The sequence below is a fragment of the Pholcus phalangioides genome, unplaced genomic scaffold (genome assembly GCF_987345545.1).
Source record: "Pholcus phalangioides strain wild (caught in Gottingen) unplaced genomic scaffold, Ppha-v1.0 ptg000015l_1, whole genome shotgun sequence".
Taxonomy (NCBI): Eukaryota; Metazoa; Arthropoda; class Arachnida; order Araneae; family Pholcidae; genus Pholcus; species Pholcus phalangioides.
The window spans coordinates 65,074,174-65,095,040 of NW_028301608.1; the positions used below are offsets into that span (position 1 = coordinate 65,074,174).

The 20,867-nt window shown below is 35.1% G+C and overlaps 1 protein-coding gene across 2 annotated transcripts in view; it reads left to right on the forward strand.

The window, feature by feature from the left end:
* Nucleotides 1-20,867, forward strand: part of LOC149076521 (uncharacterized) — a 435,406-nt gene that overhangs the window by 279,875 nt on the left and 134,664 nt on the right. The gene's annotated exons all lie outside the window — the stretch shown is intronic.

Sequence of the window (20,867 nt, forward strand, 5' to 3'; positions counted from 1 at the left end):
CTTAATTTGGTTTTTTTTTCATAATTTTTTGAGGACACCTTGGAACTCTTTACTTGAGAGACGATTAGCAATTATGCATAATAACCTATTTATCACAATTACCGTAACACATCTTTCTCATTCTCCACAGAGCGATAGAAAGGGATCTGATCGCGATACTCTTTCTTTCAGGAAGCGACTGCCAAAAGGGATGTGAAAGATAGATACAGAGAAAAATAATGATGGTGAAAAGGTTGGACAAGAACAGTTACCTAAAGCAAAACATCGAGAAGGGGGAATAGCAAAGAAAAGAACGCTGGATTTTGGGGAGAAAAGGCGCTGTTTAGACCTTTGTCAATGTTGTAACAGCATGGGGTGAACAAATCTGTGATAATTTCTCGCTCCCTTGGAACATTTTATATCCTCCCCACTACCGAAAAAGTGGATTCTGACATATCCACAGAGGGGAGACTATTCATTTGCGGGAACGATTGGTGGTGTTATTTGCCAGAATCAACCCTATTTTTTTTACGGTTTTAACGCTCTTGTTGTCAACTTCCTAAATGCGATTATGGGAGGGTGGAGAAGGTGTTGATTCAGGCTTTATATATATATATATATATGTGTGTGTGGCTTTTCTCCCTCTCTCTTGACAAAATTGCACTCCGTAGAATCAACAGATGTTGGGCATGGAAATAGAATAATACACTCTGTCCCTTGCCTCAAAATAAAAAGGCTTCTAGTAACATCTGCGAGATGATCGACGCAAACAAACTGAAATGTGTTTGTTTTTATAACAGTCCATTTCAATACTGAAACGAAACAGATCATAAAAGTCAAGGAGGATCTATTTTTCTTTATTATGTGCGTTATTTTATTTCGTCTCCATCATTTCTGTCCGAACTGCTCGCGAACAGATCCCGCATTTGCACCAGAAGAAGTTATTGAAAACTGATCTCCGTGAAATTAATTATGTTAATAGAATTAATTTCTGTTATGATATGACCTGACTACAGGGTGTCCCATAAATTCGTAAATAGTTAAAAAATTCATAAAAATTGAAGGAATTTAAAAATTTTAATGCGGTTTTCGAACAAGCTATTCTCATAAAAGGGGATAATTTTGGTACAATAAAAAATTAATTCCTTTTTTTGACAGTCTATGCAGTGGGTCGTCATCAGAGGGAACCCCCATGGATGGTTCGAAAAGTGTAGGCGTTTCTGAAGGGTGGCTATGCCTAATTGCGTTAAAAATGCCAACCCTTGTTCCCCGATGCCTGCCTTCTCAAAAACATGTTGGACGGAAAATAGGCAATGAAAAAATGTTAAAAAATACAATATTTGAAAAATATATACAGAGCTTTAGATTATAAGCTCAAAGAAGCATGAGCAATATATATATATATATATACGTAATATATATATATATATATAAAGTTACAGGAATACAATAATTACAGGGAATATTTTACAAAGATTATGAAAAAGTCAAAAATAACCAATGTAACGAAAACCAACAAAGTTGTATTGCAGTTTGGATTTTTGTTCATAGAAGTGGATCATTTTTGAAAGAACAACTGAGCAGCACCAGCGCTTTTGTCATTCAAAAAGATACTTTTTCGCTACCTCTTCATATATATGTATCTATATATATGATTCATATATATAGATATATGAATTCATATATATCTATATTCATATTCATATTCTTCATATATATGTATCTATATTTATCATTCAAAAAGATACTTTTTCGCTACCTCTTCATATATATGTATCTATATATATATTGTGCGGTATATATATATATATATACCGCATCTCAGTGAGAAGTCAGTCACTATTCCACAATAAATACGTATGTGTTTTTAACTATTATTTTCATCTTCATTAAAAAAATAATAAGACTACAAAAAAAAAGGATTTTCTTTGCGCAGTTAAAGGGTTAAAACGAATGCAGTTAATCACGGCTAATGCAAGCGTTAGTAAACCAATCTACGGTTCACTATTCAATTGAACTATACCTGTTTGAAAAGAAATACGGTGATTTTAATGCGGGGAACAAATTAAGAAGCTACCCAACCATTTTATTGGAGTTTACTTCTTCTGTTGAATTATTTAGAGAGAAAATTCGTTGTTATTATGTTTTTGATTTTGAGTTTCGAGCTTATAATTGGCTTCATATTTGCTGTGTGTATGAGAATTTTTTAATTTTCTTTTCCCTTAAGTTTAACAATTTGCCTGTTACGACCTTTGAGTTTGCATTTGAATTTGTAAATTTCTGGCGTTTAACGATCGCTCAAATATGGAACTTTTTTAATATAGCACAAGTAATTTTTTTGCAACTATTAGCTAGTGTTAATATACGTATAACTCCACATTGAATTGCATTAAACACTTATTAGCAGAGTTTAAAAATGTAAAATTGAATCATATAGGATAGCTAATAAAATAACGCAAGAATATTTTCTTCTAAATCATATTTGTTGTTTTAAGTTAAATTTGAAGAATAATGTAAAACGACATATCGATTCTATGATTCGTTAGATATCATAACGTATCCTTCGTAGGACTGGTCCGATTAATCGGGTCGGTTAATCGATCAATTGTTAATCTCAGTTAAAAATCTAATTTGAGTTAATCGACTCGATCAGTTCGATTAAAATTTTTATTAAAAGAGTTTGTGAATTAACTTGATTTTTTTGAAAAACCGATTAGATGTCTTATAAAATTCCATACAGAACATTTTGGATAAATGACCATATTTAAAAATATTTGAATTAATATTTTGATCAAATTAGATTCAATGAAAACTGATGATTTCAATTTTAAAGTGAGTTCGATGAAAGTTTTAGTACAATAGCAAAATGTAATGCCTCCACTATACACAGTAGTTTTTCGTATTCTTGGAAGCATCAGTTCATCTCCTCTCACGAGTACTATTCCAGGGGAGTTTCTAGGAAAAGTGAATAATAACCAAGAATAACTGATTTAAAAAAAAAACAAGGTCCTAGTGAAGAAATTACAGCTTTTGGCAATCATGTTTAGCATATTTGCTAGAATCGGGCAGTCTTAATTTATTAACCTATCCCTGTATTTGTTTACATCTAACCGAATACATGAGTGAAATGAATAAAATATATTTTTATAGCATCTATTAATATTATATGGTCGCAAAAAATATTCGATTAAAATTCGGTTAATCGGTTGATGAATCGATTACATTTTTTTTGATTAACCAGTTAAAAATTTTAATCGATTCCCATCCTTAATATCTTTCGGTATATTTAAAAGCCACTAAAAATCTCAAGTTATCTAACAATAATGCTTGAGATCCACAGCTTTTCGGAAAAATTATTACATCCCTCAGCTACATACTCTGTCATGAAGCTGGAAACCTTCCTTTCTCGAAAAGGTTTCGAATACAAACTCATCTAATGCTTATGTTACGGCAAATGTGATAAATCTGGTTATTATGCGTAATATACAAGCGTCGCGTAGTTGGTAAACATGCCAAATCGTAATATATGATATACGTGATAATTCATACATGTATTGTATCGTTATATCGGGTTGCGATCGTTAAATTTTTAACCATTATATCGGGTTTCGACTATATTCATCCCACATACAAGACTCATTTGTAATTATTTTCACATTTATCAAATTCACCAATCACACTAGGGTGTTATGCATAATCACGTATAAAGACAATAAATTCCAAGCATTTATCAAATTCACCAATGATGCTTGTGTATTATTCATGTTCGCCGGTGAAAGTGATAAATTTTTAATTTGGTTGAAAAAAACCAAGACGATTGGTAAGAGTATGCATAAAAACCAGTTGGTTATTATGTACAATAACCGATCTATCACATTTACCGTAACACTTGTATTATTTAATGATTTGACCTTCACACTTACTGACGTCCGTTTTAAGTTCGTAAATCTTCAATGAAGTGTTTTCCGCGTCAATAAAGTCTTAGAAAATCTAAGATGTTAAATAAGACATTTACTGGGCACCCACAAATATAAATGCGATGTATGTATCAGGTGAAATCTAATAAGATTTCTTTTGGATAGTATTCTTCGATACTTTAATTTAGCATGCTAATGAAAAATTTGACTGAAGACAAGGGGATTAAAAAAGACATAACATCTACGTGATCGTAATTTGAATGCGAAAAAATAAAAGGCTGTGCGTGTTGCGTTGAAAAGCCGGGTGTGAAAAGATTGCCAAAACTGAAGGGGAGAAAGAGCCAGAATTTAAATTGTGTTCTCTGACTGGACAGATATCTCTGTTCAGCATCTGCTTTTCTCGCCACGAAATTATTAAACTCATTTCTGCCTGAACGTGAGGACGTGACGTGGTTGTGAAAAAACATTTTGTTGAGGGGGAGCGAAAATGTCTGCCCGTGACCACGCAGGCAGGCAGGCCACAACCATCTTGTTGATGGAAATGACTCATACCACTGAACTTTCCGTATAAGAGAGGCCTCCTTCCTCCGCCATTCCGTTCAAGTGGTGCCTCACGTCCATCCACTTGTCTGTCTGGGAAACTCACTCTCTTTCATCTGTATAGTGAGATGATGACTATGATGGCAGTACAAGGGTCTGGGCGGCACGCGTGCGTCCTCCTAAACTTCACATTCTTATGTTGACAGGAAGCTGGGAGAGTGCGGATTCTACTCGAACTTCATACTGTATTAATGGCAGATTGCGCGCAGAATCCGTTTTCACATAATAGAGATCCATTTCCTCCGAAAATTGACTGGTCCATTTCCGTCCAGCTCTCGATGATTTACATTTCGCATGCATACAAGATGTGCTTTTATAGATTCATATTCACCTGAATTCACATATACAGTATACTCTCGATCATCCGCCTCGTGACTAATCGGCCTCCGTACGATCCGGTCTAGTTAAAAAGTAATTATGATTCTCCGTAATAAAATGATACTTTGCCAAGATGTTCCAGGTGTAATGAATTTGTGCAATCATGAAATAAAATGAAATATTTTTTGTACGAATTAAGTTTACATTTTACATTAATATTTTATTCAAATAATCAGAGCCCTTTAATGCAAAAATATTAGTCTTTTAACGAGGCGAGATATCTCGTCAACACCACTGAGAATAAGCAGTAAAGTGTATGTTCATACTGTACATTGGGCCTGATTTTATGTTTCCTGCAATTAAGTTGGACATTATAAAAATTATTTGTAGAAACTTAATCTTAAAATGTATAAAATATTGTTTTTCCCCTGAAAAATTGATCCGTAAAAATTCATTTTAAAATGTGTACAATATTTTTATTCTTGGGCTCCATTTTTCTATATATATATATAGAGAGAGAGAGAGAGACCCCCACACACACACATAACAAATATTTATAAAGTGCATACTGGTCTATACATCTTGGCAGCCCTAATCTAAAGAATTAAGCCCGCGAATTAAGAATTGAAAAAGTAAGAGTAAGACGAATACGTTTAGGTCCAAAGAAAACAAGATAGAACAATTTCATCAGACAATGAGGATAAGTTTGGACCATCCCGGGGATGCTCAGGGAAGAACCTCGTATTTCCTTAAGTTTTTAGTACACAATACATAAGGTACATTTATATGTCTTAAACAAATTTAAGGAGGCTCTTTCCCTCCCCCCCCCCCCCCCGAAAGTTATTTTCTATTGTTTTTCGGTTAACCCAAGTGTTCAGTAATCCGAGGTGGTCTCGGTACCGTTCTACTCGGATTACTGAGACCACAATAACTGGAATTTTTCATCCATTTTCCACGTTTTTTGAGTGAAGCTTTGTGCCCCGAAAGGTGTCTTATTTGACGATCATCAGTCTCATGTCACCAAACAAACACTAACTTACACGAAAGGCTTGCCGATAGCTCGTCAAAACAGATTTCAACAAATTAATTTTATCATTCATATCAATGAAGATCCTGTACCAAAATTTATCTTTATTATGTGAATTTGCAATTCCATGAAGTCTGATCAAAAATCATGATGTTGAAATAAATTATTCTTTTGAAAAGAATCATCAAGAAAAATAAATTAAATTCACCAAATTAAAAATATGATTGATTAAATGGAAATTTCTTTCGATGTTTGCAGAAATTGATGTTTGAGAATGTAATTCCGTGTATAAGGGGGTGTGGGGGGGGGGTGACTCACATATCCATGTTGCTATTGCGTTACGTGTTTTCCTGAAATTTCATAATTTTCGAAAATTTAATAATTTAGCACATTGCTTCGTAAACTTTCTAGCCAGGAATACTTTTCCCTAGGAAATATGTATATGTATACGGAGCACCCACAGTTATGATTAGTAATTATTTATTGTTACAATTGAGTATAACTTCAACATCAAATTATTTATTATTGAAGAGTAATACAAATGCAAACCCAAAGGCCACAACAGACGAATTCCCCAACGTGGTAACTGAAAAAATATGTCCGTAAGAAATTTCAAATGTAAGAGCTTCTCAATCTTTTATGTTCCACGGACCACCTACGCCAATAAATAACGGGTCACACACCCCTTTTGCGAATAATATTCAGCTTACAATATGAAAATGATGAATTAATTTCTTTCTAATCAGATCACACTGACCACCTGAAATCATTCCAAGGACCCCTGGTTAAACAATGGTAGTGTAATGCAGTATCTTTCTGTGTAATTGGACGCTTGATCCAACATGGACGTTCTGCGCAACGCCGGTTAATATATTTGATTTATTTGTAATGACGTAATTGCTCAGGCTAAATGCTGTTGGATATCGTCAATTTTAGAAATTCTGACATCATAAACTTGTTCGAGCCACACATGTTACACCCACAACACTTTCCGAAATGCAACAATTCATTAGAAATTCCCCATAGTATTGTTTACGAGTTGCATGTATGGTGTAGTAGTATCTCTATGTCCTACAACAAGACACATCACAAAAATTCAAGGCACCTGTCATCTTCCCCTCAAAATATGGAAGGAAGATGGCAACGCCAGCGGAGCACGAGACAAGCTAAACTCTGGCAACATAAAAACGTTAGTGTGACGCATACGCTCGTGATGAAGTACCAAGTGCATCGAATGCATTATAATACATATCCAATTAATTTCACTGTCACTTTTTTCCCCAACCTTCTGCTTCTAACCGGCCTTTGTTGAAATACGCTGACCGACCTTCGATTCCAGTTCGGCCGATTAAGAGAGGATTGCGCTGTATTTAAAAACCCAAACATACGATAATGTATGAGCTTCAATTCATGGTAAGTTCTCTTTCCAGAAATAAGAGTTTACTAATTAAAAGCAACCAAAGTATTAGACATAATTAGAGTTCGTTTTGCGGCGATCAATAACCGATTACCAGACAGACATTTTCGATAAGTACTCTGAGCTACACGAATATATCTTTCGCCAGGCGGGCAAAAGGGTCTGCCTGCCTGCACTTTCCTTCCTCATCAGACTGTCAGTTTAGAACTTGAAAATCTCTTTTCGCTGTGTTTTATCGTTTTCTCGTGGGTCCTCTTTCAGTCATTTAACCCCTGGTTATATCTGCTCTCTCTCACACACCTTACTCTTTCATCATTGTATGCATGTGTGAAGCAAAACGATTCTATTTCTGTCAAAGTAACCCTTCCTCCTCCATCTCCCACCAACCAACGAACTTACGCTACGTTATTCCGAGTACCGTCAATTTCGCATGCCATTCATCAAGATGGCCTTAATTGGCTTGAGAATAAGCTTCTGTTGGCGCGGAGTGGAGGAAACAAGAGGTGTTCCGTTTAGTGAAACGGCGACGAATTTAATTTCCCGTGAGGAACCCTCATTTGTCAAGATTTTCCTTCAACGAATTCTCTCGGCTTTTGCCAAAAAGGGTGGATGGATAGTAATTTTGGCGCGATTCTATCGATACTAGAAGGCTTCGACAATTCTCGCCAATGAGGGATTAAATAAGTAACATAAGACTCTTTTTTTTTTTAATTTGGGAACAAAATCTTTGTAACGAAAAAATGTGGGATAATTCACGATGTGTAGCTGAAAGGAATAAAAATTATAGTTGATTCTAAAATGAAATTAAAATGGTGGTGAGAACATCTCTGCGAAATATTTATGTGGAGGGATATTTCTATATTTAAGTTATTTTCACCTTGATAAACTAGTTAGGTTTTTCTTAACTAACTGTGAATTTGCGCCCTCTATTATTTGGAAATACAAAGTGTACATAAGTCCTGGCACATTTGAAATTAATAAAAAAATCAGCTAATAGACCTAAAAAAGTGCTTTTTGCACCAACATTCATCAAAACGTCGAGTGATTTTAGAATTTTTTCCCAATGAATAATGAAAAAGTTCAAATTTCTACTCACAGATAGCGTAGCATCACGAAAACACAACAAACCAGATAAAATGCGACATGAAAATCGTATAACTAATGTTTACCGCAATTTGCGTTGGCTAAAACTACTCCCCCCCCCCCCCCCATTTGAATTCGTAACTCTAAAAGCTAAAAAGTACACTAGTATTGAAATGTGGTAGTTTTATCGAAGCAAATCGTAATAAACATTAATTATGCATGGTTTGTGTCACATTTTATGTGTTATGTCGAGTTTTCCATGATACATCATCTGTTAGTATTTTTTTTAAATTTTCTATTAAAAATAACTCGACGTCTTGATAAGCATTTTAGAGCAAACCACCATTTTTTTCTATGTCAGTTTGTCGATTTTACATTAATGTTTTTCAAATGTATCCAGGACTTTTCGCCCACTCTGTACATTCAATCTGTAACATTTGAGTGACGATTTACTGAGATTATCAGTGATTAAGATTTTTGTTTTTCCTTGGTCTTAATTAAGTATGAAAGAAGTTCAAAGATAGCAACAGAAATTGCCGAAAATCAATAGTTTCAAATTTCAACTAATTTGATTGAAATGTTTTATCTTCACGTATTCAGTGGCAAATAATAAACTTAAAAATTGACATGTATTTATATATATAGTTTGGCATTCATGGGTGCCGTTTTGAAGGCGAAAACAAGAAAGGTTCTGTGTCCGACGAAAAACGATTAGTCCATATTTTTTTGGGAGAAATTTGTTTTAAATTAAATGAAATAAAATTTTTGTTGAAATTAAATTTTTTTGAGAATTTTTGTGCTCAGAATGAGAGTAACCTGGGGGGGGGGGGTTCAGAGTAATGTTTTTGATTCAGTTCGATATTAAATCCTCACTTTTGGTATCAGGACTGTTCCATCTGTTGTCTTCATTTTCAAAATAAAAGGAAAAAATACTCTTAAAATATTAGATTCGCCACACTATGTTACTCATTAATAGAGCTCGAATTTCTGTCTTTGCACTTTTTTTTTTTTTTTGCATATTTGGTTATTTTTACGTGATAAAGCATATTTTCAAAATTTTAAGGCATATTTTGTTTATTTCATAATTTTCGATATATATAAAAGGTAAGTCCCCCCCCCCCCACTATTCCAAGATTCCGCCTCTGACGAGAACTCTAGGGCTAGGATTTTTATGGACTAAAAATGAAACGTCGCTGCTGATTGATAAAAAATACTAAAATTCAGCTTCTACAACCAATCAACAATGACACTGAGTTTTTAGAGCATAAAAAATACTATATATGCCCTTCAATGACTGTAAATAGTTAAACTAAAAATCGGTGATGGTAACCCATGGGAAAAATTGGCTAAAATTGGTACATGGGAAGGGGGGGGGGATTTTTTAACGAAATTTTGAGTTTTCGATCAAATGAAAAGAATTATTAATTTTTTTTTAAATTTTGTGCAATGTTTTTCTAAAGCTAAATACTCGGTAGATATTTTTACAGCAGATTAATTCTAAATTTGTGGAGGAAAGAACATTTAAAAGGGAAATTTTTGAGAGAAATTTTGGCTCGATGAGATTACCATTACTACATCTGATCAAGTTCGAGCAGGCCCAGATAAAAGGCCGTAGGACCTCAATATTTTCAAATTCTTCGGAAGTTGCTTTAATACTAACTGTTAATAATTTTTGTATCGATTGTGAATGATTTGTGTATTATATTATGAAATCGAATTTTCAACATGCCTAAAGTAACGTAGTAGTTTGCAACATGCAAAGGACTTCACAGAAACTAAAGAAATATGGTCAGGAAATGTTCTGTGCAGATGAAAGGGTATTGTTTTACAAACTGCGTAACACTAAAGTTTCTGCTACACATCAAAAACGAAAAACATAAACGAAGTCTTCAATGACTGGACGACGATAAAAAATCGTGTTTTTTTTAATTCTGTTTCCACATTAAAAAAAATTTCTGTCTGTGTGCGTTTGGTACATTAACTGTAGAAAAAAAATTGAAAGCTATGTTATTAATTTTTCGATACTCGTAGTGATTAGTAAAACGAAGAATTTTTGTTCAAAGAATATGAAATAGTTTAAAATAGTTTATACTGCATAAACACTTCTCATTATAATATTATTTTCTTAAAACTAATGTTATCTGAAATAGGAATGCATTTTTTAGGACATATTTTTTGTTTCATATGGCACATTTACAGTTTCTCAGGGCCTAAATGCAAGGTTTTTTTGCGAATAAAATCTCTAGCCCTACTTATTAATAATAAAAAACTAAAAAAATTAAAAATGGAGATCGTCTCTTGTTTTAATTAACATTTTTTTGATCGGGAACATGTATAAATTTTATTTTTATATATTTCTCAATTATCATTTTACTAAAGTAAAAAGCCTGTCATAACTCATTTTCTCCTTTTTCTTTTCTTTTGCTGATATGTCTTTTCGCCATATTTTACTTCTCTTTTAGAATCAACAATTGCATTTTTATTTCTCATTCAACTCCCTTTGTAAAGCAACCTATAATACAATGGTAATTAGAAAAAGTCAATCTTTGACCTGCAAAAAATAATAATTAGACATCGAATTAAGATAATGTATAAAAATAATATTTTTTTATCAAATTTGCTCATAATTCGAGCATTTTCCACAATCTACATGATTACATAGAAAATAAAGAAGAAACTTCGAAACAAACCTTTTTTTTTTTTTGGTGAAAAAAAAGTCAAAAATTGTTTTAAAAATTTTTAAAAAAATAAGTAAATGTGGGGAGAAAACCGGAAATCTCGGAATTTGCTGAACCTAAAACCATAAAATGGGTTTAAAAAAAGTTTTTTTTTAAGGGAGAAAAAAACGTATAAGACGTTTTGCTTCTTCCTCATGTTTTTTTTAACAGTAAAGCCTCTCCTAATTCAGCGTGAAGAAACCTCGATAAAGTGAAGGGAAAAAGAAGAAAAACACATTTTTTTAGGGGGAAAAATCGATTGAGTGCGAATAATGATAAAAAAAAAGGGGACTATATCTGCCGATTTAAGATTGGTTAGTTGTTGCCCAAAGTTTTCCACACGAACTTTTCGATGCAGTTGACAAAGTCCTCTTCTTTTTTTCGTTTCGTAAAAGCGGAACGAAGCTGTGATAGCATTAAAAAAAAATAAGAAGGAAAAGAAAATAAATCTCGGAACATCACCGAAATCCCAAAAAAGTTGAAAAAAAAGAGTAAAATAATGATAAAAGAAAAAGAAAATAGGAGAAAAAGTTTGAAAAGTATTCGTAAAAGCACTGAGGCTGTTCCATATCTCGAGGGGCTTCTTTACGAGAGCGAGTGCGAAAGAAGAGAAAGGAAAAGAAGAAAGTCTTGCTAAAACAACTTAGTTGATTTCCTTTGGGTCCGGAACAGGATTAAAAAAAAGAAAACGGGAAAAATAGGAGGGAAAAAGAGTAATCTTTGTGCACTTTGGGTTCAGTGAGAACAAAAGGCAATTGCGTAAACTTTATATTGTAAGGACTCACTCGAACAGTTCTCGCTCAGTCGTCAAATTTCTTTGCTGTTTTAAAGAATTTACATTATTTAGTTCATTTTGTGCACCCGAAAATATTTTTATTTCTCATTTCAAAGCACCTGGCACCCCCTGGGTTTTATTTACGCTATATTTGGGGAATTGAGAACTGTAGAAGTAACAAATATTGTAAACGAATAAACCCGATTTCCACATATTTTTGAAGTAGACACAACCAAATATACGAAGTGGGGGGGTGGGCTAGTTTTTTTTTATCAGTTGCAAGTAGAGACACCATGCAATGTCCTTTACAGCACAGGTTAGCTACGTACTCTACCAATCCCCTGCCTAAGAGGAAATACAATTTTCCATCCTATGTGCATACAAGATGACGATAAAAACAAAAACAAGTTTGAACGAGTGGTCTAACATGGTAGAGTAACTACATTTTCGAAACAATAGCAGTAAAGCAGGATAGAAATTAAATTAATCTAGAAGCTGTACAACACAATTGTGTCAACAATGACTTTTTTTCGGGACGTCCGCATCACCTTACAAAGCAAAAGCAACATGAATAATAGCTTTCAATAGAGGATATTGAAGAATGCTCGAGCGCAACAAGCAACACATACTGGGGCTAATCAGTCCAGTCACTGGGGTTCGGGAAGGGCTCCACTATTACCCATATACCTACAAATTTGTCTCTGAGCCTTTGAGATTGCATTGAAAGTCCTCCCTGATACCTCTATAAGAATCAACCTAAAGTGAAAGAACCGCTTCGCATTAATCATTTGAAAACGTGTGCAGACATTTTTCATGCATTATATGTTCTATGAAATTTTCATGCATTAGACCAGTGGTTCTCAACCTGGAGCCATATGACCCCCTCCCAGGTGGTCCTAGAACATTCTAAGAGGAGCCAAGGGCATAAATAATATGGAAGAGGAGCCACAAAGTGATGAGGGGGGGGAGGGGCACAAAGAGCTGTGAAGAAATAAAGCTTTTAAGTAAAATATGGTGGGGGGGGGGGAAACGTGACTACTTTTTGAATATATACAGCAGAGCTGTTCATAGAACCATCCCATCTTCACCCTTGGGCCCATGTGAGCATGACCCGGGACCTCATATTTATAAGAGGGCCTGCATGATGATATCTGGTACTATGATATGTCAGTATGGGTAGCTTAAATATGTAATCTGTTACTTTTAAAGCTAAGTATATGGGGCCCAGAACATTACTTTACCCGGAAAACCGTGATACTGAAACCTCCACAAGAAGGAAAAGCTCGCCGAAGCCCAGTGTAGGCGCAGACCCAAGTTGATGAGGGTCGATTCATTGAGTAGGTTTGTCGGATATTCATTCGTACATAGATCTATTTTTCCTATATTATTTGGCTCTTGGGAGGGATGGTCAAAATCTTTTGGATCCGTGCCCGGCTCAGAGATCGATCTTATTTGTGAAACATTTGTTCTCCATAAATTTAGTTTTAATTAAACTTAATTCGATAAGTAGAAAACATCTTGTTCTTAGATGAGAGTTTGAGACCCCGTCTAAGTCGTGGGGGGACAAAGAGAAGAATATATGGTCCAAATGGGGCCATGAACTGAAAAAGGTTGAGGCTGCGCATTAGACTATACATGCACCTTCTACACATTCCTCTGCGGAATTTCTAACGAAGTAGTAGATGCAGGAACATGTGTATTAAGTGTATGTGTGGCGTTAAAACGCATTTATGTTTGTATCATGTTATGCTGGTTTTCCCATCTGTCTTCCACATATTAAAGTGAAAATGGCAAATGTTTGAATTTTTATGTCATGTTGGAGGTTTGACTGCTCTCTGCGGAGAGACTTTTTCGAATGGGAGACCGGCTCGTGTGTTAGAGTGCGGTTATAGTGCACGCGAGTTTCCAGAATTGGAAACACGCGTGCACTATAATCACACCCTTAGACTGCTGCTCTCTACCCATCGTCGCCAGTTTATGCAGTGAAATTGACATGAGACGGTTTCTCGCATATTCTCAGCAACACGCTTTACGAAATGATGACGATTACATTGAATCCCATTAAAACATAGAACCATGAATTCCGTGTACCAAGTAACATGTACACTTCTGAGGAAAGCCCATTTAATCCAAGTGAAATTCATGTCCTCGTAATAGTGTGATTATAGCGGTCCTCTGAAAATGACACCCATAGTTCACGGAGATGCGAAAAAATTAATGATTTCTCTTACTTCTTGCCTTTACTGTTAGTTCTGTATCGTGAAATCATCATCCTCGGACAACCTTTTTTTTACTTTTTTGACGTTTTCTGACATTTGTAGAGTTCTAAGGTTTTTAGGTAGTTTTGATGTAGTGACAATATTTTCTGTGCTATTATTGTTACTTTTTTATTTAGGTGCATAAAACGTTTTTCACGCAGATAAAATTCCAGATTCTTTTTACCCCCGACGGAACCAAAAGCATATTAGTTTTACTTTTCCTCTATTGCAGTTTCTCTATTGTCTTTGTGAAAGATACTTTGAGCGCCAAGAACGAGATAACTCCCCAATTTCAGCGACCCCCGAAAGATAATCAAGTCTGCCAACGAGAAACTCAACCGCCATTTGAAGTCTTCCACCATATTAATTACGCTTAAATCGCTCGTTATACCTCGAGACATTAAATTAACGACAGGCATTCGCGATTCATTCAATAATGATCTCTGCTGGCAAATGCCTTCCCCCCCCCCACACCGTGAACCAACTCCCTTCTTGCATGAACGTACGTATATATGTATGTGTGCCTGCTCTCATTCATCCCCATTACTACCAGTTTTCTGTACATAGCCAAGGCATAACCCCTCACAACCCTGCACCATCTTCTTCCATAACAATTGCTTTATTCGAGCTCCCACCGAGTTAATTCCTATTCCAGCCCCTCTTTCATCCCCGTTCCTTTTCTTTGCAAGTGGTGATATGGTGTATATGATATGAGTAAAAGTGGGTGGAAGGTAGGTAATGGGACCTCGGAGGATATTTTACTAATTACTCGACAAGGGTATTCAGTCACTTCAATTAAGAGCTTGTTGAGCTGCTGTCAAAATGTACCATCACCTAATTTCGTATTCTCTCTCTCTCTCCTCTTCTTTTCACCCTATCTACTCGGGTCGTGTTTAAACGGGGGAACGAGACGCCCATTCCCATTGCCAGCCAGACACACACACACACACACACACAATCGTATTGAGTGTGTCTGTCGTATTAAAGGCTAAGAAATCTTCTTTTCAACAGCGTTTATTAAGTTAAGATGAATGTATGAATGTACCTTGCAAAGATGTAAAATAAGCAATAAAAAAAAACTCGAGGGGAAAGGTGGAACGGTTTAAAATGGTGGCATTCCTAAGTTTCTCCTTAATTGCGAGAGTTTAATACTCTCGGAGAAAGTGGCAAGGTAACACAGAGAACGATCTCTTAAATTGCGGTAATTATTTGTCCGGGACAAGACGATATTCGAGCGAAGTTAAATGAAATTCTTGAAATTTATTAGCTCCGTCCGTTAGAATTAATTTTAATTTTCGCCAAAGAACCGTCGTTTCAAATAAAAATGGCTTCGCTTCTCTTTGGCTCTGGGTTTTAGACGGATTCTAGATGAGTAATTAATTGTCGAGATGCAATTCATTTTTTTTTTCGTATGTGCGTTTCCCCTTTAAAAGAATAATGATCATTAACTATTAAATATAATAGTCGAAAGATGGGCCTCGTTTAATCTAGCCATGCATGCCGTGTTAAATTAGACAGATTATAGGGGGTTTTTGTGGTAAATTACTTTTAATGAACCTTGTTCAAACTCATGCAACATTAGTTTTCTGAGGGAGGGAATAAGTGTCAAATATAATGGAGAGGGTTGTGCCTTAATGTCCCTTTTTTTTATTATTACTCTCTCCACTGTTTATAATTACTTTACATTTAATTGTGTTCATCAGGTAATGCATGTAATTTATTTCTGATGTTTTTTCCTTCCAAATTTTATTCTAACCCCGAAAAAAAAAGATAAATGAGGTTTAATCTAATAATTATCTCGTTTTCGCTGCAAATGGATCATATTTCTAAGAGATGTTTCAGTGTATTTAAAATCCCGCGAGTTGTTTCTGTGATAGAAAATTAATTACGTGTTTTATAGAGATTAAGCCCTGGAAATGAATTACCAAATTAGTTTGGTTAATGAATATGTGCGCTCTGCTGTTTTATTAATTGGTACTATTAATATGATCTCAATCGTCTCGTGGGGGAGAATGAAGGGATCCAGTTCTCGTATTTCAATTTAGGTATATTAAAAACATTCTCGTACATGCGTAGAATTCGGTGATTTAAATGAATAGATTAAATAGTTATAATTTATATTATTGACGTGAATAGTATGTATCTTCGGTGGAATGTTTTATGAGATTGTGGTTTGAAACATATGTAGATATTTTAATTATTCTTGTCATTTGTGAGGTCGTTGTTTACTAGCGAATGCATTTATTACCGTATCTGATTGATGCGTTCGAGAATGATACGCCACTGCATCACATACTCACAAGTGAAAGATGGATTTAATTGATATGATATGCATTATAATATCGTGTTCGAGTGATATATATACATATATATATATATATATATATACGGGATGATTATAAAAAAACTATCCCGACATATGGGCCCCTAACTATCATACCATTCACAGAAACTGAATGAAATTTTGGCATAAGGTATTTTGATGTATGCGCTCAAGAATGATATGGAAAACAACAATGTCACTCTAACAGTTACGGTTACAGTGAGAAAATTTCGAAAATATCAAATGGCAACACCAAGTTTTTTGTATTGGAATGTGATCTCCATTGTGAAAAACCCTAAATAGTGTTCGAACGGCAACTGTAGCATGAAAATCACCGGCGGTAGATAGGCTAAAAGTGAGGACAACCAATAAGGACAGAGAAGCAGCATAAAATAAAGCATTTTATTGTGTTTCACAAATTTTCCCCATGACCTTGTGGAGGACTAATCAGGCTGGGATCTCAGCCGAAGAAACGGTGTGACGAATGAAACGAACATTAATGCTCTGGTGCACGTCCTTTTTACTTTTTCCTTGCCTAGCTCCGGGGATTTTCGTGCTACAGGTGCCATTCCAACGCTATTTAGTGTTTTTCAGTATGGAGATCGCATTCCAATACAAAAAACTTGGTGTTGCCATTTGATATTTTCGAAATTTTCTCACTGTAACCGTAACTGTTGTTTTCCATATCATTCTTGAGCGCATACCTCAAAATACCTTATGCCAAAATTTCATTCAGTTTCTGTGAATGGTATGATAGTTAGGGGCCCATATGTCGGGATAGTTTTTTTATAATCACCCCGTATATATATTTATTTATTTATTTATTTATTTATTCGGACATTGATTTTTTAAATACGAAATATATTTCTATCATTTTTTTAGAAATGCCCTAAATCAAAGATGTTAAACCTGCACCCAGCTTGCGGTCCATAAAAAATATTGATCCAGACTTACAAGAAATTCTTTTCAAATATTTCACTTATCTTAATACAATAAAAACGTTCATAACGGACAGTCTCTATTAACTTACTCCCCCCCGTTAACAGCCACTTTTGGAGCCCATGAAACAGGGAATCAATGCACAGTGCATTTCACTGCATAGCATAAACGGATATTTCCTGTTAATGGATTTTCGGTGGCATGGGTGTCCATTATCGAGAAGTTTCACTGCAACATTTCGGCTTAGTAATACCTATTGCCGTATAAAATTGTGGAAGAAGCGAAACGATGGATTGTACCCCCCCCCTCCTCCCCCGCCGTCTTAAAGAGAGAGAGCCGCGACAGTACCCAATTGTCCTGGGAAAATATGTTGTAAAAGTTTGTATGTTTGTTTTTTTTTTTACACAAAATAAAGTGTTCCAGACTCTGCCACGAAGCTGGGCTCGAAGAGATCTCGGCAACGGGATGAGTCCAGTGGCTAAGTTCTGGCGTTCATTCATTCATTCGCCGTCTTAAAGAAGTGTATGCTTAAAAGTGCTACCGTAATCGTCAGCAGGTATCGTTTGCGTTTCCTGTGTATGGCCCAACAGTGTCTTTTCTTTCAATATGACAGAAATCCCAAAAGGTCGGGCACTTTTGCTGAAGGATAAAAACATTATCTATCACTACGCTGTAGATTCTGCATTCAACACCACAAAAAGCATATAATATATTTTTTCAATTAACTATATAATATATATATATTTATAAAAAACTAGCCTTGGCTATTTTACAGCCTGGACAATTTTGTGGTTCTCTACATCATCTGTATGTGAATGCGCGTGTTTAGTAGTGATAAGGTAGGTATATGTGAGTTTTTAAAGCTAATAAAGTTTGTTAAAATAATGACACCCCCCCCCCCCATAAATTGATAGAATTTTAGTTAAATCGTAAAAATCAACATGAAATAAGTAGTTCTGTTTCCACATTTTTCTTTTTGGTAGAAATGAGTGTTTTGATTCCACTTACAGGTCCCTAACATTTTGTTAACCGGTGCAGCAGCACCGCATTCACCTGTACGAGCCCAGTCTTGTATGTGTGCCTAATGAATACAACCCCAGAACTCGAAGGCAATCATAGCAGAGCAGGGTACGCAGGGTTGTTGAATAGTCTTTACTTGTTAACTTCAGTTTTTTTCATAATGAGGACTTGAAGAAATTAACACTAGGAGTAGAGGCTTAAGATCCGATCCGCACCTTCTCGTGGTGCAGCACGAATTTATGCGCTCATAAACTCAATCGCTTTTACCGGCGATTATGCATAATACCCAAGCCTAGCGTCGTTGGGAAACATGATAAATCGTATTATATAATATGATAATTCATACTTGTATTATATCGTTCTATCGGAGAGTCCGACTATATTCACCACATATACTAGACTCACTTGGAATTTTTTTCATATTTATCAAATTCACTAATTACCTGGTGTATTTGGCATAATCACAGACGAAAACAATAAATTTCAAGTGCAGTATTTATCATATACGCTTGGTTATTAAGCATAATCACCGGTAAAAGTGATAATGTTTTCGGTATTTATCAAATTTACCAACGACGCTTGTTTATGAATTAAACTAGTTTTTCAAATATGAAAAAATTTGTCTTATCCTAAATTATTTTCGGTTGCTGATTCCAGATCTGACCTTTAAAAGTGGTCATCACCTCTAGTTTTTCTTTTGTTACATGGTATTTAATTTTGAATATCTTTCAAAGTTTGCAAATTTAGGGTGTAAGCTATACGTGTGAAATGATACTAGAAATCATATTTCTATATTTTTTGCCATCTAAAACGTGTGGAATGGCAACAGTGATTTTATCTCTAAATACAACAAGATTCTCCGTTTTTTTAATTGAAAGAGAAACACAGGCTTTATGCAGGGCCGTCTTAAGAGCATTATGGGCTCCCAAGCCAAGTAATTTTTCTGAAGCCCTACCAAGCAAATTTACATGCATGCTCCTTAAAAATTTCAACTACATCTCATTTTTGTGAGGCCTCTCTTCTGTTGAGACTTCCGGGCAGTGACCGTGTAGGCCCATGCGTTAAGACGGCACTGGCTTCATGTCTATGTACAACCCTTTTGTCAAAAAATGAAGCTCGTTTAGTTCGTGAAATAGCCGGAGCTTCCCGGCCAAAGTCCGATAATAAAAGATATGATTCGGGATCATCGTCAAGTTTGCGTATTTTTTCGGGATAATTATATCCACATTAGTTATGACAACCCATCAAACCGCAGTCACCATGCGGTAATTATTTTTTCCTCCAAAATTTGGCAAAAAAAAACCTCTCTATATGCTTATATAATTATTTTTATAATTTTTCTCTCAAATTTTAACCTTTTTTTACTCTCCTCTCATGGAGCTAATCCAATACAGCTACAGGTATCACACGTAGAGATTAAAAAAAGCGGATCTGGTACCTACCGGGCCGCCTTACATCAGCACATCGACCTTTGGTCAGGGATCTCAGGCCACTTCGCGAAATTACTGGCCAAAGTTCGAATCATTGCTGCAAGTCAGACTTTGGCCAATTCGCAAACTGTCCGGCCCCATCGTGAATTGGCCGCACTTCGGGCTTTGGCAGTAGCATATATACATGTGTATTTTATGGATGTGTGAAAAGAAAACTTTTTTTTTTGCTATTTCATATATAACAATGTATGAATATCATAAAATAGCTATCATAACTATCGTAATAAATGTATTATAATTTGCTATTAAGAATATGCCAATCATTTCTATTTTTATAGTGTATTCGCACTTCAAAAATGACCATCATGCATATAGAAAAAACTACGTGATAGAGATTTTTTACATTCATACTTGAATTCAGCTCCCCAAAATTAGTCTAAAGAAACTTATTCCCGTCATGTTATAAAGAAAAAAATCTGAAAATTGTTTATCAGTGTTATCAAACTTACCAAAACGATTGGTAGGAGTGCATGATTATCGGATTATTATGTATAATAACCGATTTATAACATTTGCCGTAACATGCACATATTTTGAAAGCTTTTCCACAATAGTCATTAGCGCAAATTTTTCATTCAATGGCTTCACAAATCATCATGCAGTGTACAACCGAGTGAAAAAGGAAAAAATTGTTAAAAATGCAATAAGTATAGCACTTTATACAACGTAAAATCTAAGAATAAAAGAAAAAGAAATCGTATAGAGGGAAACATATTTCGTATGGCAGGCACGAAAAGCAGCCATTAAATTGAGAAGCGAAAAAAAAAATGATGGGAATTTTTCTTTCTTTTTTTGCCTTGAATTTCACAATCTTCCATCACATCTTCGTTTCCCCCATCCCAACACTTTCTGCAACGCTGGCCTCTTTCCATACCATCAACGAATTCCTAGTTCTTTTTATTCCCATTTTTTTTTCCTATTCCTTTAGCAAGAATTTGGGAGACGGGGGAAAAAAGTAGTATATATATATATATATATAATAAGAGACAATATTTATTTTCGGA